This window comes from Oryctolagus cuniculus, chromosome 7 (genome assembly GCF_964237555.1).
Source record: "Oryctolagus cuniculus chromosome 7, mOryCun1.1, whole genome shotgun sequence".
NCBI lineage: Eukaryota > Metazoa > Chordata > Mammalia > Lagomorpha > Leporidae > Oryctolagus > Oryctolagus cuniculus.
The window spans coordinates 100,929,884-100,956,683 of NC_091438.1; the positions used below are offsets into that span (position 1 = coordinate 100,929,884).

A 26,800-nucleotide genomic window follows, 5' to 3' on the forward strand; every position below is an offset into this window, starting at 1 on the left:
GTCCAGTTACTTTTGCCATCATTGCTGCTGTTCAGGGCCTGCATTCAAGAGCTGGAGGTTGATATTGAACCCAGGCACTCCATTATGGGACATGCCCACCTTAACCACTAAGCCAAATGCCTGGCCCTCAGCCAATAAAGTGTTTTAGGCAATATAATATGTTGCAAGTATTCAACTCTCCCATTGTAACACCAAAGCCAACATAGACAATATATATTTGTGATTTGATGTGATTTTGTTCTGAGAACAGTTATGGACACTCAAATTTAAATTTTGTATCATTTTCACATCATGGTATATTCTTCTTTGATTTTTTTCCAGCCATTTAAAAATGTGTAAATCATTCTTAGCCCATGGGCTATGCAGAAACAGGTGGTGGCCTGGATTTGGTCTGTAGAACATAGTTTTCCAGCACTTGTTTTACATCATTATTTTCCCAGGACAGTTCCAGTTTGCATCTGTTGACCTGGCATGATTATTAATTGCTCCTCCTTTCAATCTCTAAATGTTCTGCTGTGAGTAATAAATTATATGATCACCCTAGCAGTGGTGAAAATGTATCAAAACAGGAAGCCAACAAAACCATGCCACATACACAGCTTTACAACAGAAGGGCATTATAAAAGTTTTTAATTTATAAATGCCAATAAGTTAGCATCATTAAATATAAGACCATTTGTTACTTGACTTACATAGTGTAGATTTAAAGACATAATTGAATAAATGAAGAAAAGTACTCCATAGCTGAAGAAGGAACCCATTGTTTGAGAAAACAGTAAAAAAATGGATGTTTGTCTGAGATGGACTGAAAGCATAACCAGAAAGAGGCATGAAACAAGTTGGGCCATTTTTCTGGATTTTTAAACCAATTTTATCTATTTATATGTTTGAAAGAAGAGAGAGAGAGAATCTTTCACCTTCTGGCAGGGTTAGAGCAGGCTCAAGCTAGGAGCCATCTGGGTCTTCTATGTGAGTGCAGGAATTCAAGTACCTGGGCATCATCTGCTACCTCCCACACACATCAGCAGGAAGCTGTATCAGAAACAGAGGAAGAATGTGATCCCAAGTGCTTTGATATGGGATGTAGGTGTCCCAAGTGGTGCCTTAATCCACTGTACCACAATGTCTACCTTCAGTCTTCCCTTTGTAAACCATCAGAGTAGTATTTATATAGTATGCTCTGACACAATTCAAGCAAAATTCTATTTAATATTTTAAAACATCAGCACTGATAAAATTAAACTTGCACAATAAGCAAGGGAAAACAGAAAACTGGCACAATTTCGTGTCAAAATTTAAATGTTAAAAAGTATACTAAATATATAACAGATAAACAACAAAAAGCAAGCTATTTTGTAATCTCATGCATCAATAGCATTTTTCATCTCATGATTACATAATTAATACAAACATGATTTTACAATGATTGACACAATGTGCAAGATAATTTTTCTAGTCTCAGTGTTCTTCAATCACATTTTCTGGCTAAATCCCATTGAATCTTCCGTAGAAAGATTTCCTTTGTTACTAAAAATGACCGATAAGGACAACATAATCTTGAAGTTAAGTGTCACAATTTCATCAGGATGATGCTTCATCTAACTGAAAGGTTAAGATCAAAGCAACACTTTATGCACCAGGAGGACAAGAAATAATGACCATGCTTTAATAAAGAATGTTAGGTGGTCTTGAATTAGAAAAAAAAACTTACAGGCGATCCACAAAGTATGATAATAACTCCACAATATGCTTTCTTTCTGGTGTTTAGAACAGTGTGGCTCTGCAAAGTGGTTTATTCTAAAAATTGTTGATGAATTTCTGCCATGGCTTCTCTCAGATTCCTTTTTGTCTTCTTATTTATTTTCTTCATCTGAACACCAGGCTCCATTGCTCCATAGTTTGGAGAACACCATTTGAGGAGCCCAGCTTGATTGAAGATATCACATAGCAAAGTGGGTGTTGTGGCACAGGGCATTAAGCCATCATTGGGAATGCCAGTGTCCCGTAGCACAGTGCCTGGGATTGAATCCCCACCTCCACCTACGATCCAGCTTACTACTAATGCATCAAGGAGACACCATGTGATGGCTCAAATACTTGTGTCCCAGTTGCATGTGTCAGACATGCAGATGGCATTCCGGGCTCTGGCTTCAGGTTGGCCTAGTTCTAGCTCTTTTGGGCGCTTAGATAGGGAACCAACAAATAGAAGATGTCTTTCCATCTCTCCCTCGTACTGTGTCAGTCTGCCATGCACATAAAACTAAATTTTATTGTTTTAAAGATTTATTTTATTTATTGGAAAGTCAGAGTAACAGGGGGCTAAGGAGGAGAGAGATATCTTCCACCTGCTGTTTCATTCCCCAAATGGCCTCAACAGCCAGGGCTTGGCCAAATCAAACCCAGAGCCAGGAGCTTCTCAGGTTCTCCCACATGGACGTAGTGGCCCAAATACTCAGGCCACCTTTTACTGCTTTCCCAGAGGCATTAGCTGGCAGCTGGATCCGAAGTTGAGTGTTAGGACTCCAACCGGTGCCCATGTGGGATGCTGGCATTGCATGTGGCAGATTTATCTACTAAGACACAATGACAGACCCAATAAATAAACTTTTAAAAAAAATATATACTATGTAGACTAAAAACAGAACTCTCTATATACACTATTACATTAGGTCCTTTTCTGGCTGCAAATTTGCCATATGTTTTAAGGAAATCACTTTTTAACCTCTGTGGAATTAATCATATTTGCCTTCATAAAATTATTATTATTACGAGAAAACCAGAGATAAAAACATAAACTGGAGAAACAATAAAAGAAAAATCAACAATTAGGATAAATGGATAAGATTTTTTTTGAGATTTTGTGCCAGCCTGCAGCACAATGAACTGGGTTTCCTGAAACAGAGAGTGGGAATGCGGGGACAAGGATGCAAAGAATGGAGCCAAGACAAATCCTGATCAAGGCTCATTTATTCAACAAGTCCAGTAGTATTTAAACATGACCAGTTGTACACAAGAAGGCACACGGAAGATTTACATATCTAAAAGACTTTTGGGGTTACAAAGAGTTCTCGATAAGGTTCTTCCACTTAACAGCTGGCAAAATGTTATCAATCATTGATTACAAGGGTATAATAAAACACCTAGGTGATAAATGCAGGTTTCAGGTGTGACTGATTATCTACATCATCTCTTGTGAGAAGTCTAGCAGTGAGATCTGGTTCTTCCTGCCTCTTCCTGGAATCTCCTTAGCCTTTTGTCTGTTCCAGGATGTCTCCATCCATATGTTTAAGTGTAAACAAAAGGGGCGACTGCTTATGGCTGTCCACAAGATTTTTAAGAAGAAAAACATAGAAAGAGATATATGGAATACTGAATAATACACATAATATGTAGGGTACAGAATAATACTATAGCATAGCTGAGAACAACTCACACTAAAATGAACATTTCCCTATTCCTGAACAAAACTTTCAGAACATTCCACTTAAGTGCCCAGATATTGATGTCTAATCCCTCCAACAAAAATCTCCTTCTACTGACTTCCTGGACTCAGTACAATTGGCTCCCTGATATGATCAATTGGCAGAGGACACACACTTGGAAAAGCATTCAAACTACAACTAGAATCTCCATAAGGCTAGAATCTCACTTTGTACTTGGATGCAATGCTTTGTGTTAAAAATATTTATGCCTGGCATCAGAAGGAATACTGGTTGCACTACTTAGAGTCAATTTATACAAGCAAGTATTATTTTATTTTTTTCCATAAAAAATGAAAGCTAAATTCAACATAAAAGCCAAATTTTAATCAAATGAAAATCTCAAAGTCTACAATGGACATACTTGGCTATAAAATTTTAGAACAAACTAAGTCTCTTTCCTGATTTCTTTAAGTTTTTATATGTAATACTCAATTAACAGAATCATGTTTGTTTTTCTTTTTTCTTGAAGCTTCAATTCTATAAGCTATTGATGGCTTCAAAAATATACTTTTTTGAGGGATTTCTTTAAATGAAACAATGTATGATTTTTTTCTTGAGTATAAATTTGAATACCATAAAGCTCTAAATTTAAGCATTCACGATAAGGCCAATTTATATATAGAAAGAGAATTTAACATTTTTGGGTGCTTATCAAGCACAGACTATTTCATACATATTTCACACATATTCCTCATATAATCCTCACAGCCCTCCGTGTGAAATAAGGGCTATTTTTATGCCCATTATACAGAAGAGAAATCTGAGGCACAGATAGGTGAAACAACTGATGAGCTCTCAATGAGACTTGGTTTAAAACAAGGCAGTCTGAGTCCAGTCGGTTTATTTTAAACACTCTCTACTGTCTTCAAGAATTTTATTCCTAGAATGACATGTTCGTAATATTAAACATTCTAGAATGTCAGAGTGACAAACCTGATTGACTAAAGTACACCAGAACATGAACCCTCTGGATCAAATCTATGAATTGTCACCAATATTCATTGTATTTACTAAGTTTGACAGACAGACAACAAATGAATGCGTTCGGGTAGGGCAGAGTGTGACTTCCTATTACCCAGAGCCACCAGACAAACTGTTACTATCTCCTGTTTCTACTGCACCATCTCTCCTGAGAAAGGCATTCATTACTTTCACAACCTGTCAAGGTCAAAAGGTTTCAGGGGAGCTACTTGTTGTTTCTGCTGAATTTATTGCTGATATCAGAAAACTATTGTCTGAAATTTTTAAAACATGACAGAGTTACTGCTTCAGCAAAGCTCTCATTATGTGTGACTTTTTGATCAGCATCTTATAGAGAACACAAAAGAAGGAAACTTTACTCACAGGGCTCAGGTTGTGTAAGGAAATGATCCTAGAGTCAATAACTTGAGACAGGAGAATTTGTATCGTAAACTTTATCAAGGGATGATATCTTAAAATATTCTGAAAGTGAAGCTTTCAACTTCCAAATATTATTAACTCTTGTCTGGTAATAATCTTAGAATATTATTAATGTACAGTTTGAGAGTCCCTAATCAAAAATGCTTGAACCAAAAATGTTTCAGATTTCAAAGTTTTGGAATACATAGACTTTATAGATTGAGCATCCCTACACTGAAAATCCAAAATCTAAAATGCTATGAAATCCACAACATTGAGTGATAATTCCTTTTTGTGGTCTCATTTTAATGCTATCTAAAAAACTGTAGAAAACAGATTAATCGTCAGAGCCTCCAGAAAGGAATGCAAACCTGCTCACATGTTGGTTTTAGCCGAGTGTGCACTTCCCATCACCAAAACTGTAAGAAAAACAGTTACATTGTTTCAAAGCGCTACATTTGTAAGTCACTTCACAGAGCATGAATGGAAAATTAATACAACATTCTACTTCACTCCTTCTCTGCTATCGTCCCTGATATCTAGGTAGATGATACATGGATAAATAGGCAATAGAAACAGAGAGAAATGGAGAGGAGAGAGGAGTGAGAGAGAAGAAAAGGCGTATAAAAGAAAAGAAGGAGAAGCTCTGGGTTTCCATAGTTAGGAATATGCTAATAGATGTCAAAAAAATTAAACAGGCTTTAAAAATTAAAGTTAATAAATGCTTCATTTGGATTAATTAACTATACAAATAGAGAGCAGAGTGAAAAACAGTTTGGGTCTCCCTTAGGATGCTATTATAGAAAAAAAATGTTGCTGTCATTTTGACTAGAATGAGATATGATTCTGTTTCTGTCTGCTCATTCAGATTGTAATACATAAGATCTCAGACACCATTGTGTTTGAGTAATAACTTAATGCTTTACCTGAAAACACAATAATGGAAAATTCTGATAAATTAAACCAATATCTACTGAAATTAGAGTTTGGGAAAAATGCTCCCATGTGATAATTACACAACAAGCTGTTGCTAGCATAAACTTTACCTGTTACATTCTGAAAGCAATTTAATGGTCTTGTTGAAATGATTTCATAGCTATAAAAAGTAATTGCATTTTGTTTACCCCCAAACCTTGAATCTTTTGCACAAATGAAAAAAATTACTCTAGAATGTTAGTTTCTTTACTTTGCTTCTAGTCAAAGGATTAGCCAATTAATAACTATGGGTTGCCTGATTCAGAGGCCATCTTGTTTTTTAAAACATGTAAGAAATCTCAATTACCATCGGGTACTTTCACACAGTACTGATATCTTGATCTCACATTGACAAATCTGTTTAATAAGAATGTGAAGTACAAAATGAAAACACCGGTAGCACACTTTGCATGATTTACTTTTCATGTGTAGTTTTTTTTAAATAATAACTATACAAATTGCGTAGCAATATTTTGCATGCTGTCATTAAAAAATAGACTGGTTAGCTAATCAGCGTTTGTGACATTCCACCACTAAATCATTGTTTCAACACACACTTGATCTTAGCCAAAAGGCCGAGAAGCGATTCATTGTTTCAATAAGGACACAATTTTCCTTTAAAAAAAATAACACATGGCCCAATATAGACTACAAGTATTACCACAACACCTAGCTGCAAACATTCTATGTGTTTCCTATCTGCAGTGTCATTGTCTGTGTGCCTTTTTGTGGAAATACTTTTAGATAAACAGTGGCCACAACCAGATAAATGAAAGCTTTAAATGGTTCTTTTTCTAGAACAGAGCATTTGAAAGGGAATTAAGTTGATAATATTAAAGTCTTTACAATTTTTGTCTTTTTTTCTTCTTCCAGTAAGGATTCCAGTCTTAACTCTATATAGTTATGTTCTTTAAAATAATCACAATAATCACCCTAACCCACAGGGGCTACTTTCTAAGATCTTCAGTGGACGTCTGAAACTGTGGATCATATGGAGTCATATGTGTAGTATGTTTTTTTTAATACATACACACCTCTGATAGAGTTGAACTTATAAATTAGCCACAGTAAGATATTAACAACAACTTAAAATAAAACATAATAATCTCAAAATACTATACTGTACTCTCCTTTTTTCTTGTGACGATATGGCTGATACTGTTTACCTGATGGCATGAAGTGAGGTGAATGATGTGTAAGCCTTGTGAGGCATCATAAGAATACCATGTAAGGGCTGCTTAAACCCTATCACTGCAATACTGAGAGAGACATGTGGTAACCAGTGGATCAAGTGAGAGATAGCTACTGAACGAGTAACAGATGGAGAGTGTGTACAACGTGAATATGCTGGACAAAGTGATGACCCCCATCCTGTGTGGCACGGAGCAGGCTGGTATAAGATTTCATCATCGTGTTCAGCGCAACACACAATTTAAAAATTATGCATTTTTTTGAAATTTTCTATTTAATATTTTTGAACCACAGGTGACTAAAATTGTGAAAAGTGAAACTGTGGATATGAGGAGGAGGACCACTGTAACTCTTACTGAAATAAGCATTTCATTTTAAGACCTGGAAAATTTTGGCAGGTGTGTATCCTTTTATGTGACTCTTATTAAAAATGGCTTATGCCTAAATTAAAGTTGAGATACCACAACACACCTGTTAGAACAATCAAAACCTCAAACACTGGCAGCATCAAATGCTGGCAAGGATGTAGAATGAAAGGAAGTCTCATTCATTGTTGATGGAAATGTATAATGGTTCAGCAACTTTGAAAGATAGTTTGAAATTTCTTATAAAACTAAATGGACTCTTTTCACACAATCCAGCCACCAAGTTTCTTGGTATTTACCCAGATAACTTGAAACCACAAAAACCTGAGTGTTAGTGTTTATAACATCTTTATTATTAATTGCCAAAACTTGGAAGCAATCAAGATGCCCTTCAGTCGGTGAGTGGATAAGTAAACTGCAGTACATTTGGACAGTGAAATATTATTCAGCACTAAAAAGAAATGAGCTATCAATCCATAAAAAGATATAGAGGGAACGTGCTATCAAATGAAAGAAGCCAGTATGAAAAGACTATACACTGTGTGATTCCAATTATATGACATTCAGAGAAAGGCAAAACTGCAGAGAATAAAAAGTGGTTTCCAAAGGTTAGGGATGAGGGAAACAGGAACAAGCAGAGCACAGAGGATTTTTAGGGCACTGAAACTGTTCTGCCTGATACTGTAATGGTGGTTACACATCATAATACATAGGTTGGATTTTGTTTCAGTGTGTTGTCTAAAGGTTCACATGTTGAAAACCTGGTCTTGGTTTGATAGTGCTGGGAAGTGAAGTGGAGGTCCGTAGGTCGCTGAGGGCACTGCCTACAGAATGGATGAAGATGATTCTTTCTAGAGTGAGTTGTTAAAAAAGTGAGCCTCATCTCTGAATTGCTTCTGACTTCCTGTTTGGCATTTTTGTCTCTTCCTCTCACATGTACTTATGTCATCTGCCATGAATTACTCATCAGAGTGATCTAAATCAATCTCATTTCTTTATCTAATTATCTCAAGTATTTCAGTATAGTAAGAGAAAAATGCTAATGCATTAGTCCAAACCCATAGGATATATGATGCCAAGATTAAACCTTAAAATAAATTATGGAGTTCATTTTGTAATAATGTGTCAAAGATTCATTAACTGTTTTTTTTTTTTTTTAAGATTTATTTATTTACTTGAAAGTCAGAGTCACACAGAAGGAGAGGCAGAGAGAGAGAGAAATCTTCCATCCGCTGGTTCATTCTCCAGTTGGCCGCAACTGCCAGAGCTACGCTGATCGGAAGCCAGGAGCCAGGAGCTTCCTCTGGGTCCCCCACGTGGGTGCAGGGGACCAAGGACTTGGGCTATCTTCTACTGCTTCCCCAGGCCACAGCAGAGAGCGAGATCGGAAGTGGAGCAGCCAGGTACTCAAATCAGCACCCATATGGGATGCCAGCATTGCAGGTGGCAGCTTTACCTGCTACGCCACAGCGCCGGCCCCTAGATTCATTAACAGCTAACAAAAGTACCACTGTGGTGTAGGTTATTGATAGTAGGGGGAAGGGACAGGGACACTTTGAGCATTCTGCTTCATTTTGCTCTCAGCTGAAAAATTCTCTAAAACATAAAGATTAGTAATTTTTAAAAATTATCTTAAGCAACACTGTGGTTCAGGGAGAAAGTGGCAGTAATGTGCCCACCCCCCAGTTGGAATAGCCTCTGATAATTGTGCACAAGATGAGGGAAAGCTCAGCTCAGTTATGGAAGTCCTTCTCCACTCTGTCAGATTCTCTAGGGCAGAAATGTGCGTCCAGAACGCATTCCTGAATCACAAGAAGAAGCGCATGAGAGTGCTGGTTTCATTGGCATCTCTATACTAGGGGCAAAGCCTTTCCCAGAGGGAAGACTAACCACAATCCTACCCACAACCTTCATGAGAATCTTCTCCACATGAAGATCAATAAAGAAAACCTGGGCCATTCCTTGGGCTCTGGGTGCCACAGAAGTGATTTAGACATAACTTTCTACATGGACCAAAAAATTGGCCAGGGCTTAAGCTTACCTTCTCTACTTCTATCAAATTATGACTATCCCTTTGCTTCTGGCAGGATATTGCTTAGATAAATAATTCACCTTTTTAAAAATTTGTTAATTGACTTATTTATTAATTCATTTTGATAATGGGTACCAATCACTGACACTATTCCTAATTAAACATCTTTATCTCTGAGAGGATTTACATAAATAAGGGAGGTCTTGGAAGTAATTTACTTAATATATTAAACACTCCCACACCACAAAATTGTTAGATGTCTCTAATTTAAAAGATGGCAATTTTGTCTTTATTTAGCTGATCTCATTAATAACATCATGACCCACTAAGTCATTTATCTTTTCTGCTTAGACTGTAGTTCCTTTAAGTTTGTATCTTTATAGCTAAGTTGGTTGTGTTTTTAAGTCAACCAAACCAACACAATATATTATATTCCAAGCACTCTGAATGTAGGACACTAATGATTAGTTTGATTCATTTTCAGTCTGCCACATTGTTTCTCAAGGAAATATTTATCTGGTGCATTCCCATGTCATTCAAACACTGTATTGTTGATTGTTTTCCATCAAAATAGGATTACAGGCCGGCGCCGTGGCTCAATAGGCTAATCCTCCACCTTGCGGCGCTGGCACACCGGGTTCTAGTCCCGGTCGGGGCGCTGGATTCTGTTCCGGTTGCCCCTCTTCCAGGCCAGCTCTCTGCTATGGCCAGGGAGTGCAGTGGAGGATGGCCCAGGTGCTTGGGCCCTGCACCCCATGGGAGACCAGGAAAAGCACCTGGCTCCTGGCTCCTGCCATCGGATCAGCGCGGTGCGCCGGCTGCAGCGGCGGCCATTGGAGGGTGAACCAACGGCAAAGGAAGACCTTTCTCTCTGTCTCTCTCTCTCACTGTCCACTCTGCCTGTCAAAAATAAAAAAAAAAAAATAGGATTACAAATAACAATAGGGACAAATTAGAAAAAAAATTAATTAAGAAACTCAAAGTTACTATCATTAAACCACTATTGGCCGGCGCCGCGGCTCACTAGGCTATTCCTCCGCCTTGCAGCGCCGGCACACTGGGTTCTAGTCCCGGTCGGGGCGCCGGATAATGTCCCGGTTGCCCCTCTTCCAGGCCAGCTCTCTGCTGTGGCCCGGGAAGGCAGTGGAGGATGGCCCAAGTACTTGGGTCCTGCACCCCATGGGAGACCAGGATAAGTACCTGGCTCCTGCCATCGGATCAGCGAGGTGTGCCAGCTGCAGTGCACCAGCCGTGGCGGCCATTGGAGGGTGAACCAACGGCAAAGGAAGACCTTTCTCTCTGTCTCTCTCTCACTGTCCACTCTGCCTGTCAAAAAAATAAAATAAATTTAATAAAAAAAAAAACACTATTAAAAGTATGAAACCTAATAACATGTATGTGCACACACACAGCAATAGGTTAAAGGAATCTTAGCATTTAAATAGTGCTCAAACTAAAGAGAACCCAAGGAATAGAAATTGAAAATAATCATATGGCCACCTGTGTTTCCAGTGAGTCATTGAGGAAGACAGTGAGTTGCATTCCTGAGGATATTAACACTTTTGTGGCCATTACCAAGCATAACGATAATTTCAGAAACAGTATCTTTGAAACAGACAAGAAATGTTCTTCTCAAATGAGCTTAATTTATCCCTTGGCTGGAGCTAATAATGCATTCAAGTTACTAATAGCACCAGATTTAAAAAATTCTACATGCAAATATAAAAATGAAAGTAAATACCTTATTTAATCTATAAACCAAATATAAACTACTAGTTGAAATCACAAAGAGTTGGGCACTGGGCTAAACAGAAACAACATATTAAGCTAAATACAATTTTACAGGGTTTTGTTTGTTTTTTTTTTTTTTTTTTTTTTTTGCCATCAGTTTAGCTCAGTACTCTTCAATCTGAAAGAAACCTTCTTAACAACAGTATCAGATAATTGAGTTATAAATAGATGTAAAACAGTGGGAAGTGGTATATCACCATATGCAGCTTTTATAAATTACATGGGATGACTTCACTATTAGCACACAGCTCGCCCCGTCATCATTATAAACGATTTCATTGATGAGATAATAATAATGGCTTATGATATTATCGCCTTGTTCACTGTCCCAGCTTTCCAGTAGGGCTCAGCAGGCAGAGAAAAAAAATCTTACAGATGAATATCTTTCCTTTGATTGTGTGTTCATGGCAACTTGCGCTCAAAAATTTTATAAAAACAAGATGCATGACTTCTTCCAAAAGATTATCCTGAGAGATGAACCCACATTTGTAAAAGCTGTTGATCAGGATTATTTTAGCCAATTTTAGTCATGCATTTGAAACCTTTGACCTCTTTATGTTGTGTTCAGAGACAAAATGAAGGTGAAAGACAAAGACTTCTCCACATAACTTACTACCCTTGATCTTCACAGCTACCCTACTAGGGGGATGCCACAGACATTACAGAGACAAAGAAAATTGAAACTCAACAATCAGTCACAGACAGCTTTAACTCAGATTATTCTGGTTACAAATTCTACTTGGTACTTTCCACCATCACCCTAAAATAGTCCACCAGAGTTAATCTGAGAGTAAATAATGAATGCTATGGTTTGAATGTGGTTTAGCTCCTGACCTCACACAAGCATTTAGATCCTAAAGTCATAAATATAATACAATGAAATGTTAATCCAATTATGGTGTTTAGTGGGGTCCTTTGGGAAGTGATTAGGCTGGATTAGGTTGTTATGGTGTGACACCCATGAAGAAATATAAGTGGCTAGAGATATAGCCCTCCTGCCATATGATGTTCTTAATAGATTTGGATTTCTCCCAGCAATAATACTATCACTAGAGGCCAAACCAGTGGACCCAAGACAGTCCTGGACTTGAACCTCAAAAGCTGTGAGCTGAAATAAATCTGTTTCCTTCATAAGCAACCTGTGTCAGGTATTTTCTTGCAGTAAAGAACAGCTGAATAACAGAGTGAACTAAACAATAGCCAGCATTTCCACCACAATATTGGTATCCTTGAAGGCAAGCATTCAATAGTTCAGTGTAGACACCCCTAGAGCTTCCATAGTGGATTCTGCCTAGAGAATTACAGACTAATCAAGGCCCCAGGTAGCTGGAATGTCTCATTGCTTCTCAAACTATCCAAGGTGAAGAAATACTAGTTTTGTTCCTTTTCATTTCAATCCATTGCCTACCGGTAATTTGTGAAACGCAATAACTATAAATTCGTTTTAAAAAGAAATGAAAATATAAAATCAGATATATATATATATAAAACACGTTAAATTATTTCTAATTATTTTATGATTAGATTTGACAGGTCCACTGATCATGCTTACATGCTGTAAAAATTTCTAAATGGCCACATTCAGATTCATTCTCATCTTATTGTGAACTAATGACAAACAGTTCACAAATGAGCTAAAGTCCATAGATCACATCTTGATTATCAGATCTAGAGAACTTGGTGGATACTGTATCATTTGTTTTTCCCCTATCTGCATGTAAACTCATGCAGTGTACAAATCTGTTTTTAAAGTTCTAGGTCATCATACTTAGAAACTTATGATAATATAAGAATTCATACAAATGCTGCTAACTGAAGGTAAACTGGAGATGGACATTTGGCCTAGTGGTTAAGGTGCAGTTAGGATGCCCATGACTCATATCAGAGAGCTTAGGTTTGATGCCCAGCTCTGGCTCCTGACTCAAGCTTATGTCTAATGCAGACCCTGGAAGGTAGTGGTGAGGTTTCAAGAGCCTGAGTTCCTGTCACCCATATGATAGACCTGGATATTGAGTTTCTAGTCTCCAGCTTCAGTATGGTCCAGCCCTGCACATCACAAGCATTTTGGGGAGTGAGCTAGCAGATAGTAGCACTCTCACTTTCTCTCTATGGCTCTCTCCCTCTCTCTCTGTCTCTCTCTCTCTTAGTAGGGGATTGGGCAGAAATGAACTGAAGTTTTAAGAATTTTGAAGTTATTTCATAACAACACTTCCCAAAGTGTTTGTTAGAAAGACCAACAGGGGCCAACACTGTGGTACAGTAAGTGAAAACCTTGGCCTGAAGCGTCGGCATCACATATGGGCACCAGTTCGAGTCCTGGATGCTCCTCTTCCGATCCAGCTCTCTGCTAAGGCCTGGGAAAGCAGTAGAAGATGGCCCAAGTCCTTGGGCCCCTGTACCCGCATGGGAGACCCGGAAGAGACTCCTGACTTCAGCTCAGTGCCGCCCATTGCGGCCATCTGGGGAGTGAACCAGTGGATGGAAGACCTCTCTCTCTGTCTCTACCTCTTGCTGTAACTCTTTCAAATAAATCTTTAAAAAAATATCATTTTTTCTTCATACTTCCTCCAGATCATTAAACAATTCTATAGAAAAAAAAATTTCTTTGATTTGAATAGTGGAGTATCAGTTCTCTTTTTTTTATCAGTTCTCTTTTTTTTAAAAGAAATATGTTACGTAAGTATTTATCTTAAAATTGACCTTCAGAAAGCAAGATTTTCGAATCTATTTTATCTTCTTGTTAGCCTGAAATTGACATTTAATCTCATTATGTTTTTAATAGTCTTTACTTCTAATCATAATAAAGTACTTAAGTATATTTGGGTAAAAGTACTGACAGTAAATACAGCTTAGGGAAGTAATATATACTTACTTGTAAATGCACACACTTAGACTAAATTCTGGTCCTAAGCTAATAATGATTACTCTGTGAGCAATTTTCTATTAGCTAACATAATGAAATATATGAATAAATACCACATCAGTTACCACATTATATACATAATTTTAAGACCCTTGGTCTCCTTTTTTAAGCCCGGTCTCTGATTGACATAGAATTTAGATTTACATGAAATATCTTCATAATCATATTATTATTTTTAGCAAAATGGAGATCACTTAGAAGTACAAAAGCAAAACAGCACTCAACTTGTTTATGAATTTTTCTTCTTCAGGGACATAGTTAAAGATATAGTTAAAGCTGATGATTATATTGCTTTCAGAGTAATGTGTTTTCCTTTATGGTTATGTTTCTACATATGTAGGACAATAGATTGAAAAATGAAAGTAAAATTTAAATTTAAGAATTTGAGGGCAGGCACTGTGGTGTAGAAGATAGAAGGCTAAACCTCTGCCTGCAGTACTGGGCTCCAATATGGGTGCCAGTTCAAGTCTGGGCTGCTCCACTTCAGATCTAGCTCCCTGCTAAGGCGCCTGGGAAAGCAGTGGAGGATGGACGAAGTATTTTAGGCTCCTGCACTCACTTGAGAGACCAAAGGAAGCTCCTACCTCCTGTTTTCAGCCTGTCCCAGTCCAGGCAGTTACAGCCGTCTGGGGAGTGAACCAGCAGATGGAAGACCATCCCCCCTTTATTTCTGTGTGTGTGTCTCTCCCTCTGTCTCTGCAACTCTGACTTTCATATTAACAAATAAATCTTAAAAAAGGAAAAACTCTATATGTTCTTAAAAATTTAATAATTTAAGTGAAATTTCTTTTATCCAACTTCATTATCACACATCTCATTATTCCACATAATCAGATTAATAGAAGACAGGGAAGGAAAACTGAAGAGTGTGAAATAATACTATTATTTTACTTTGCAATAATACACATGTTCAAATATGTAATAATAAAGTAAGAAATGAAATTAAACTTGCAACATGAGATAAGAATGTAGAACTCTGTTTTTTGTGTGTATGGTTGTTTCTGATAGAAATTGGTGTTGGTACCAATCATGTTTTGATATTTAAATGCATATTATTTTTCATTATTTCATCTTAAAAACCTGATTTATATTGAACATCTTAGACAGAGTGATTATTTATGACCACATAGAAAATAAAACACTAAGTTTTCATAATTTTCACTGGTATCCAAGGGACAGTAATTTAAATTAGCAACAGATTTTTAAAACACACACACACACACAAAAAACCTGCTAGGTATCCTAGCTAATGAGACAATAACAAGCATTAAAGTATTTTTATCATTTGTAAAAGAAGCAGCATTTGCATATTTGTTGCCATGAGCAGAATGACTTTTTAATGGATATTGCAATAACATATCAGATAAGCAGACTGAGATTCAGTCTATGTTGCCAAATACAAAATTAAACGCTGTGTTTCTATCTTACAGAATTGTTTATTTCACTTCCTTAAGGAGCTGAAACAGAAAAGCATTGCTTCTTCCCTTGTCACAAATATCTGTGTCATATCGCTAGGACCACCCAACCTTTTTACCTTAGGTTATTCACAGAAGAATTAAATAGGTTAGATTTTACATATCACATACTCTTATTTTTCAAAAGTAGATAGATTCATGTAAGGAAAACCAAGCTATTGCTCTACTGAAGTTTAAAAATAATAGACAAGTAAATTTTAGAAATAGATACAATATTAGATTAAGGGAAGAAAATCCTTTACTGAGGAATTACATGGCTTGAGAGTAAAATATGTGAAAAAGATTTTGATGATCCAGTTGACCACCCTGAAATGAGGTAAGATTAGAATAAAGTAGCAAAAAGGAGTAAAATGTAGCAGAAAAAAAGAGTAAAATACAGACTGAATTAATGAACTGATGGTCTTAGCATGTTAGTAGCATCATATGGTTGATTTCAACTGTTGGATCAATATTTTAAGAAGGTGACAGTAAAATATAGTACCTCCAAATGCAGAAACCTAGGAGTCAGAATGTCTGTCAACTTTAGATTTATTAAAGCAGAAGTCACAATTGGCAGCTGAAAAGCAGAATCCAACCCTAGAAAATTGTTTTATTTGGCTGGCACAGTGCTGAACTGCACAGTGTGTTGAAATTCAGAATGGATACCAATATTTAGAAATCATGAGATTTCTCTTACAAATTAGAATTCTAGTTGCTGGAGGAATTCCAAAATCTGGCAAGCAAGGCTGGCATTTCCCACTTGGCAATGACCACATACAGGAGCCTCAGCCTACCCTGATGTTTAAGGTTTGTATTCTCCCTCTTGCCACAGACCCTTTTCTCTCTGTTACCTCTCAGTACACCCAACTTCATACAATCGCGCCCCAGCCCGGCCCGTTTAAGTGTATGAATTTAACAGACCTCTCAGAGAGGCTCAGGATGTGAGGTCTGGAGCATTGAGAGGAGTTACTATCACGCTTTTGGATTTTTTTCAGACTGTTACATAGATTGTTAGGAAACTGGTGCAGTTGTAGCCAGGTGGCCGCGTGGCCCAGCTACCTGAGCCAGGCTCCACCCCCATCCTGATGGGATTCGCTGCTCCTGCTTCCCTGCCCGCCCTCAGGCAAAGTTTTAAAAGGGCCTGTTCCTGAACACTTGCTCTCTTGGCTCTTCTCTCTTGGCCCTTCTCTCCTGCTCTCTCTCGGTTCCTCTCTCTAGCCTCCTCCTCTGGTCTCTTGGCTCTGCTCTCCTCTCTCCTCTTTTCTTCTCTCTCTTCTCTCCTTGCTAGCTCCTCTCCTCTCTGTTTCTCTCTTATATTCTCTTTCTCTCTTTTTCCTTGGCCGCCCCTTCACTCCTGTCTGTAGGGTGTTCCCCAATAAACCCTTTCCCTTACTCCTGTGTCCGGTGTGCTTTGCGACGGCTAACATTAAGATATAACATAGATGAGCAACTGCACTTTATGTTTTCACAAAGAGCAGAGCTAGCGTCACCCGACACACAGCATGCATCCGCTTGCAGTGCCCCCAGTCAATCAGCCTCAAGTGGGAACTGCTCTGAGGAAAGCTCTGTGTACTTGTGACAGGTAAAGGAGAAAGCGGGGCGGTATAGTTCGGAGGAAACTGCCTCTCTGAGAAGGGAGTGTCTAGGATGCGGCAAAGCAGGAGGGGGAGGCTCCTTCAGCTCATACATGTAAGTAACATACATCTTCCTGCATTGTATGTTTGGAAAATGACAGCAAACTCTTCCCCGAGCAGAAAATTGAGTACTATAATGAGGAAAGCACAGAAGAGGGCACAGCGGTCTGACTCACCTCGGTTTCGTGTGGCTTAACTGCTCCTTGTCTGTGGTGCCCTGGACCCCTCTGAGGGCCATGCTGCAAATCAGCTTTCCCGGGACATGCTGTGAGAAAGAAGCTCCGGAGTTGAGGTTCTCTGCCAGTGTTCCGGTGCTCCCCCCTTCCTTTTCAGTCCCCGTCCTACACTGTTGGTGACAGTAGGAGTTAACCGTGGAGTTTATAGCAATATGGATTTTAGGAAAACATGAAGAAAAAATTTGTAGCATTTGAGACAGAGCTATACATCAATAGAGAATTTTTTTTTTTTCCAGAAAGGAGAGTGTGCCTTTCATTGCAGATACACAAATAAAGTTTGGATGATAGGGTTTGTCATCAAAAAAGCATTGTTCTGTTGACCCTGATATATATCTAAATAAACACAGTTTATCCACATGTATGAAAATGATTCAACTTTAGTAGTTATGTTGCTACTTATCTGGAAACTTCTTTTTGCCCTGCTCTTAAACTCCTCTCCATTTCTCCAATGTCACATTGACTGAAAAATATGACATTTATAGGAGAAAGGGAGTGATTGCTCAGAATCCCCCACTTTTATGGGTGGGAGCATGTAACACACTTATTAAAATGCCTGTATCCCACATTGGAGGGCCTGAGTCTGAAACCCAGCTCTGATTCCTGGATCTAGCTTCTGCCAATACAGAACCCTGGGAAGGAGCAGTAGTTACTCAAGTATTTGGGTCTCTACTACCCAAATGGGAGATCTGGCCGTTGAGGGCACTTGAGGAATGAATCAGTAAGTAGGAGTGCTCTCTCACTTACATTATGTATCTCTTGATGGGCTGCATCCATGTAACATTCCTGCCAAAACAATAAAATATTAACCAAAATTCAATCATGGGAACAAATTGCAAAGGTGCAAACTGAAGACCCTTTTGCGAAAACAGTTGATTTCTAGTATTTTAAAATATCAGTAACATGAAAGACTTGGAATGTGTTATCAAATAACGCAGACTGGATGCAAAGTATGCTTATTAAAAAATTTATTTTATTTATTTATTGGAAATGCAGAGGAATGCGGTGGGTAGGGAGAGAAAGATAGAGACCTTCCATCCACCAGTTCACCTTCTAAATGCCTGCAACGGGTGAGGCTGGACAAGGCCAAAGCCAGGAGCCATGAACTCCATTCAGGTCTCCGATGTAGGGATGTAGGTGGCACTTGAGTTCCATTAGCAGGAAGCAGGATAGGTAGCTGAGCCAGGACTTAAACCCAGGAATTTCAATATGGGACACAGCCATCCGAACCACTGCCTTTACCCCTGCACCAAATGCCTGCCTCCACAGAATCATCTTTGATTGGCTCCTGGACTGAGGAAATGTCATGACAGTGGAAAGGCATTGAATATGAGCTGAATATTAGCCAACTGTATCATATTAATGTTAAATATGCTAAGAGTGATCACTGTGTTGTGGTTATGTAGAAAAGTATCTGATTGTTTGGAAACAAAGGCTTAGGTATTCAGGGATGAAGTACAATGTCTGCAAACAATTCTCTAATGATTTCAAAAGGGAAAAGAGAGAGAGAGAGAGAAAGCATACCTGAGCGAGAAAGAGCACCTAAGGCCAGATTTTAACAATTGTTAAATCTAAGTGAAAGGAGGGTTTGCAGGTGTTCTTTGTGTTATTCCAGCAGCTTTTCTGAAGACATGATATTTTTCCACAGCTCAACAGTAGTGATGAGATATTATTATTTTTAATTATGTAGAGTATGACCATTCCATATTAGCTATGTGAAAAATAAAAGACTCTTTTAAAGATGCATACTTAACTGATCACAGGTAAAATAACATAATGTCTGACTTTAATTTAGCTAAAAAAAGAAAGTGGGAGAATAAACAAAATAAAATTAGCAACTTCGTTATAACTGAGTTAACAGTTACTTGGTGGCTTATTCTATCTAAAGGTTAATTTACTGAAAGCTTTATTAGAATACTGCTCACCATGTTTGTTGTTGTTGTTGCTATTGTTATTTCAAGGGCAGTTTGCATATAGATTTTGTTAGGCAGGAAGTCAGAAATGCAGCCTATGTGTGTGTGGAGACAGGCATGAAGACCAGCACCTACTGTGGATGCTCCAGAAGCCCAGCATCTTGCACTTCAAAGTCCTGCCCAGACCCTGATAACCTCCCAGGTGGTCCCAGCCCTTCCCCCAAGGAAAGCTCCCAGGAGAATTCTCTCTCCTCAGGACCAAAGGGGTTACCTGACCTGATAACATGGGGCAATAAAACCTTCTCAGATGCCCAAAAAGGGAAGCCCCACTTCTCTGCCCGGGTACTAGCAAATTTAGGGAGGAATTTGCTACTTTTCACCCAACAAACCCTTCTGCCAGGACTCTCCATCCTTTGCCCTGGAGAAGAGAGGGAGGTGGGTAAACAGACTCCCTTAAAAACTCAGGGAGTCCAAACAGACTGTGGGCTCAGTCCTCTGCCTCTCTGCTGAGCTGCTCGCCTGGCCTGCCCAGATGTATTCTTTCTGATATCAGAAATGACCCCCTAAAATCTATATAAGAATGTGGCCCTTAAAGTTCCCCAGAAGCGCCATCTGGAATGCCCCCAGAATTTGGGGTGCCATACGATATCACCATATGCTTATTAATAAATCCTCAATATTAATAAGCCTGAGAGGGTTCTTGCCTAATATTTAGAGAAGAATTCTAAATACCGGCATCAATAAATGAGGCAGCATGGAACATGTTAGGCTTTTATTTAGTGTGAAAGGTGCATAGGAAAGTGAGGGCTTCAGTTCAGTTTAAAGAGAAGGGAAAATCTGGAAACTAGAGTAATGTCCACACCAAGCAGAGAGCAAGTCAGAAGCCACGTGCAGCAAGCGCTTTGAGCTGCTATCCACCGCTTATCACTGGCAGCAAAGCAGAGGCAGAGCGCCTTTTGGACGCTCCTTGCCTTTTATATATTTTTCACAGGGGAGTGGCTTGTGGGCAGGTGGGCGCTCAGGTATGGTCAGGTAGAGCATGATGTCACACAGGGGTGGGGTGAGGGTATCAGGTAGGGTGTGAGGTCACACAGGGGTGTGGCGAAGGCGTGGTCTTCCAGCTCACACACCTAATCAGTTTTAGCCTGTCTACTTCAACTCCACTCAACCATGTAACCTCGCTCTCCCCCAGTCTGAGTGACTGGGCACTCTCTCTGGCCCTTCCATTCTGACGGATGCCCTATCCCCAACAAAACCTTATCACTTTGCACTGTCTCACGCCTGAATTCTTTCTTCATGAAGGCAAGAACCCCATGGCTTCCACGGCCTTCCTCCAGTAACACAACTACCCAACATCATCAGAATGTTACTGTAGAATATTTCTTAAACAAAAAGGTGGGGCGGGCACTATGGCGTAGCTGGTAAAGCCGCTGCCTAAAGTGCTGGCATCCAGTATGGCACCAGTTCAAATCCCGGCTGCTCCACTTTCTACCCAGCTTCTGCTATGGTCTGGGAAAGCGGTAGAAGATGGCCCAAGTCCTTGGACCCCTGCACCTGTGGGAGAGCTGGAAGAAACACCTGGCTCTTAGCTTCAGATCGGCACAGCTCCAGCCATTGCGGCCAATTGGGGAGTGAACCAGCAGATGGAAGATATCTCTCTCTTTGCTTCTCCTTTCTCTGTGTAACTCTGACTTTCAAATAAATAAATAAATCTTTTTTTTTTTTTTTTGACAGGCAGAGTTAGACAGTGAGAGAGAGGGAGAAAGAGAGAGAAAGGTCTTCCTTCTGTTGCTTCACCCCCCAAATGGCCGCTGCGCCGATCTGAAGCCAGGAGCCAGGTGCTTCCTCCTGGTCTCCCATGCGGGTGCAGGGCCCAAGCACTTGGGCCATCCTCCACTGCCTTCCCGGGCCACAGCAGAGAGCTGGAATGGGAGAGGAGCAACAGGGACAGAATCCGGCACCCCAACCAGGACTAGAACCTGGGGTGCGGGCGCCGCAGGCGGAGGATTAGCCTAGTGAGCTGTGGCGCTGGCCAAATTAAAAAAAAAAAAAAGTGTTATGCCTAGTGATAGATGTTTAGCAGTCGTAGCTTTCTCCTTTCAGAATGCTTTTAAGGCGGAAAACTTTCAGCATACTCCTTTATTCTTCCTATTGTTAGGTGGGAAGTCAGAAATTAGCTTATGTGTGTGTGACAAGGGCCTAAGGAACTGACATCTACAGTGGTCCAGCATCCGCATTTCAAAGTCACCCTGATGATAACCTTCCAGGTACATCTCAGTATCTGTACTTCAAAGTCCTGGCCAGATCCTACTAACCTTCCAGGGGGTTCTGCCCCTTCTACCTAGTTCCAGGTGCAGCCCAGTTTCTGTACTTCAAAGTCCTGCCTGAATCCTGATGACCTTCCAGGGGGTCGTGCCCCTTCTACTTGGCCTGATAAACATCCTTCCTCTAAGGTGGGCAACCTAGAGAGAAGCCCCGTTGGCCGAAGCCAACCAGGCTTCACCTGTCTGTCAAGTTCAGGGAGAAAACTCAGAAAGAATTTTTCGTATTTACATCCACCAAGTCCTTTGTTCTGGAGGAGAAGAAGGAGAGGGGGAGAGAAAAGGTGGGAAGGCAAGACCCATCCCCTTGAAAACCCCAACCTAAATGTGAACTGCACACTCTCAGGTTCTGTCTGGAGAGGTGTCCATCCGTTCTTGTGGATGTCCCTACCCTAATAAACCTTGCTACTTTGCTTTCCACTGCTCTCTGTCTCACACTTGAATTCTTTTTTGCACGAAGACAAGGGCTGTTTGTTTCTCCGGTAATACTATGAATATGGAAGTCTGCCAGAAGTAGGTTATCTTTAAACAATCTCTGAAAAATATCAGCAAATATGTTACTTTATATACTCTCCAGTATGGACACTAAATCTCTATATATCAAATTGTTACTGGAGGGAAGGCCGTGGAAGCCATGGGGTTCTTGTCTTCACACAAGAAAGAATTCAGGTGTGAGACAGAGCGGAGTGATAAGGCTTTATTGGGGACAGGGCTGCCCAGTCGCTGGGACTCGGGGAGAGTGAGGTTACCATGGTTGAGTGGAGAAAATACGAGTGGGCAGGCCAGGTAGGCGGCTCAGCAGAGAGGCAGAGAGGCAGAGAGGCAGAGAGCTGAGCCCACAGTCTGTTTGGACTCCCTAGGTTTTTAAGGAAGTCTGTTTACCCACTTCCCTCTCCCCTCCAGGATAAAGGATGGAGAGTCCTGGCAGAAGGGTTTGTTGGGTGAAAATTAGCAAATTCCTCCCTAGATTTGCTAGTACCTGGGCAGAGTAGTGGGGCTTCCCTTTTTGGGCATCTGAGAAGGTTTTATTGCCCCATGTTATCAGGTCAGGTAACCCCTTTGGTCCTGAGGAGAGAGAATTCTCCTGGGAGCTTTCCTTGGGGGAAGGGCTGGGACCACCTGGGAGGTTATTAGGGTCTGGACAGGACTTTGAAGTGCAAGATGCTGGGCTTCTGGAGCATCCACAGTAGGTGCTGGTCTTCATGCCTGTCTCCACACACACATAGGCTGCATTTCTGACTTCCTGCCTAGCAGTTGGAATCAAAATAATTATCAGAAGATGGGTTTTATCATACTCATTTTTTTTTCATTTCTCTTTAAACATTCCCTTTTGGAAGTTAAATTGGTCATGTCCAGTTATACTGCATTTTCATAATAAACCATGAAACTAATTGTTCTTTCTATAAAAATTTGTGTTGCTACCATAACACAGCTCTTTTTTCTTAGCCAAATACACAATGAAAGAATCAGTTTCATACAATTCCAAAAAAATATTCAAAGGGCAAGATTTTGTCTGGCCCTCAGAAATAATGTATTTCATTAGTCTGTAAACAGGATACCCCTTTCTTCTAAACAGTTGCTAAATTATAAAATGTTGTATAAGGAATTTTGAAAGCAGTATTTTTAAATGTAGGTTTGGATTTTAAGCAGTCAAAATTGTTCAAAAAATTACTAATATTAAGAGAACAGATTTCATGTCTTTCAGATACAATTTTAAGAAGCTGAACATACTTCCCTGCTTCCTGTCTCATTCCCCTCCTGCTTGATTCCTTTTTTTCTTTAATTTTTATAATAACATATTTTAATTTACTTTATAATCACAGCTTTAATGAATCACTAATTATAATGGTCAACAAGTGAAAATTAGAAAGTCTACTGTTACACAGGAAAACAGACAAGGGCTTTAAATATAAGTAAATCTTAAGATATCAGTTTCAGTCTTGTACATTTCTTGTATTCTATATTAACTACCACAAATCAGAGAAAACATAAGATATTTGTCTTTTTGCAACTGGATTGTTTCACTATGCATAATAGTCTCTAGTAGCATCCATTTTGTTGCAAAAGACAGGATTTATTCTTTTTTATGGCTGAGTAGCATATACCACTAACTTTATCCAGTCATCACTTGATGGACATGTGGATTGATTCCATCTCTTAGCTATTGTGAATTGAGCTGCTTTAAATATGAGGGTATAAATAAGTTTCATATGCTGATTTCATCTCCTTTGAGTAAATTCCAGGAGTGGAATATCTGGGTCATATTCTAGATCTATTTTCAGATTTCTTAGGAATCTCCATACTGTCTCCCATAATAATTTTACTAGTTTGTGTTCCCACCAACAGGGTATTGGGGTAATTTTTTCTGTATAGCTTTGCCAGCATTTATTGATTGAGTGATTGATTGATTTTCAAGTCATAGTGAAGTAGGCAGGCATATAGGCTAAAATTGATTAGGTTTGTGAGCTGGAAGACCACGCCTTCACCACGCCCCTGTGCGACCTCACACCCTACCTGATACCTTCACCACGCCTCTCTGTGACCTCATGTAGGGACTGGAGTCCCTAGCTTGCTAAATGTCAGTTTCTCACTCTGGCTTGCTTGCTTGCCAGCTGTAAGGCCATGACAGGCCTCATTCTGGACCAGGAAGGAGGCAGGCCGGGTCCTTGAGAACAAACAAAGTAAGCTCTCCTGGAATTTATGACCTTCTGCCCCCCACCAGCTCCCCTGGGATTTATGGCCCAATGCTTCCCACCAGTTCTTCCCTATGCCATCCCCTTTGTGTGGCCTTCCCACCACATAACATATATAGCCTTTATGTTTAAATGAACCAACGAACATGTTAGGTCCCAATACCTTGCCATATAGAGAGTAAGAAGGTAACCTACCTAGGAGAGGACTTGCACCCTTGCAAGTGTGAGGCTCTAAAAACCTCTCTTATGCAAACGAGAGGGCCTTTTGCCTGTGCACTGCTAAAGGGCTGTGTGCGGGTAGGGGGTCCCAGCCAGCTGGTACCAAATAAACCTCTGCTTTTGCATCCCTGACTGTGCCTTGTGCATTGATTGGGAAATCCGGACTCCACACTCATCTCCCTACCTGGCCACACTTCGGTGCCCACCAGCAAATCAGGTTAATTAGCCACTCCCCTTTGGAAGTGGGTTAAAAGCCTGGGACAAGGTGTGCCCCGCCCTTCTCTTCTTCCCTGGCCTCTTGCCAGGAGGGGGCTTGCTGTAGCCCTGCACCTCTCACCCTAGGCTTCCTGGCTTAGATGCTCCTCCACGTGGCTGGTTCTTGGTGCTCAGTATGAACCCAGATTTACCCCTCTCTCTTAGATAAAGTTCTCTCTCCTATAATTTCTCTCACTGAATAAAAGCTTAAAATATACCATGCTGCCTCATTTATCTGTGCCAGTATTTAGAATTCTTCTCTAAATATTAGGCAAGAACCCTCTTGGGCTTATTAATATTGGGGATTTAGTAATAAGCCCGTGGTGAAATCGTAAGGCACCCCAAATTCCCGTAGTGCATGTGGCACCCAGATAGCACTTCTGGGAGACTTAAGGGGCCACATTTTAGTGTAGATTTCAGGGGGTCATGTCCGATTTCAACTGGGCTCTCTCTCCCTGTCCCTTCCATCCTGACAGATGCCCTGTCCCCAATAAAACTTTATTGCTTTGCTCTCTGTCTCATGCCTATAGTCTTTCTTGCATGAAGACACTTCCCCTCTATGGCACCTGAGATTGCCTCTTTCCTCTCTTCCTGACTCTCCCCTCCTGCGTGCAAAAAGGTACAGTAAAGGCTAGAGAATGTTTATTACTCTGAAAAGCCCTGCACTTGGGACACTCTAAGCTTCTAAGACAATGCACTGTAAACTTCACCTAGGAGCCTTTTTCTCATTCTCCACCCGCCCACCTTTACAGAGCCCTTGTGATGCTGTGCACCTCCCCCAGTAAGCAGCTCAAGAAAGGGCTCCGTCTGCTGTTCAGACCTGACTTCAACTCCTCACATGCAGCCCTGCCCTCTGTCTGGGCAGGCTCAGTTCTAAAGTCTTCTCTAACTAGCTGCCTCTTCTTTGGACCCTAAAATCTAACAAAAAGAGAGCTGCATGTCACCTTGCTACTCTGTCTCATATCTAGATTCTCTCTTGCACAAAGACAAAATCTCTCTTCCAGCCATCTCTCATAATATATTTGTCAGAGCTAGCAAAGAAAAAACTCAAGAACAGTGCCTTCCAGGAGGACCTCTAGATGACTTCACCTCCAATCTCCTCGTTTGATGACCTCCAACAACTGATCATCGATCTCCGGCTTCAAGGAACTGTCATCTACTTCACTCCAGACCAGATGGACTTCTTCACTATCACTTTATATCTCATACTTCATCCATAAACAGGAGAGCCACTGGTACTCCACTCCACCAGTCTGCCTTCCTGACCTCGTGTCAGATTGTACCCACACAGATACCTTTTTTACTTTCTGTTTATACTCCATATTGTAGTGCATTGTAACTCCCTGCTACTATCTACAGGCATAGTAGCTCTAATCTTTGCCATGGGCTCGGCAGCAGTTGCCCTCACTGGATGGACCTGTAGTAAAAAACCTTTCTTAACACTCCTTGATCTCTTTTGGGTAGGTTGCTTTTCTGCTCTCTCCCAGGAGGTGGACTGCTATGCTCTGAGAGTGAGACTAATTAGCTCCCCTTCCTGGTTCTGTCATGGTCATCCTTATGTCCTGCTATTCAGAGCATGCCTATTTCATTTGTTCCAAAATTTCTTACAGAATCGCATCAAAGCTGCCTCTCAAGATCGGGTTAAGACCATGATGCTACTCTACCACCTCAATCAAGGATACCAGCCGCTACCCTCAAAGAGGACTCCAGGCGCTAGAGGTAAATCCCCACAGCCCCTTTCAGCAGGAAGTAGCCAGATAGAATCCATCTTGCTCTTCCTTTTTTTTTTTTTTTTTTTTTTTTTTTTTTTTTTTTTTTGCCTCTAGAGTCTGAGATAAAGGACAATACAGCTCACAAAAATGTCACCCTTACCCCCACCCCTTGTTGTGTCCGAATTGAATTTCCCAATCAATGCACAAGGCACAGTCAGGGATGCAAA

General features: G+C 40.2%; 1 long non-coding RNA gene and 1 pseudogene across 2 annotated transcripts in view; one reads left to right on the forward strand and one right to left on the reverse strand.

Moving 5' to 3' along the window:
* Positions 1-6,245: 6,245 nt before the first annotated feature.
* On the reverse strand, positions 6,246-6,424 carry LOC127493769 (U2 spliceosomal RNA; annotated as a pseudogene).
* Positions 6,425-16,488: 10,064 nt separating this feature from the next.
* LOC103350149 (uncharacterized) overlaps positions 16,489-26,800 on the forward strand; it is an 85,971-nt gene continuing 75,659 nt past the window's right edge. The window contains exons 1-2 of one of the 2 annotated variants that reach the window (XR_007924029.2): positions 16,489-17,282; positions 26,472-26,580. This is a non-coding gene — a long non-coding RNA (uncharacterized lncRNA). The remainder of the gene's footprint in view (positions 17,283-26,471; positions 26,581-26,800) is intronic. The other variant, XR_007924030.2, reaches the window with a different exon arrangement.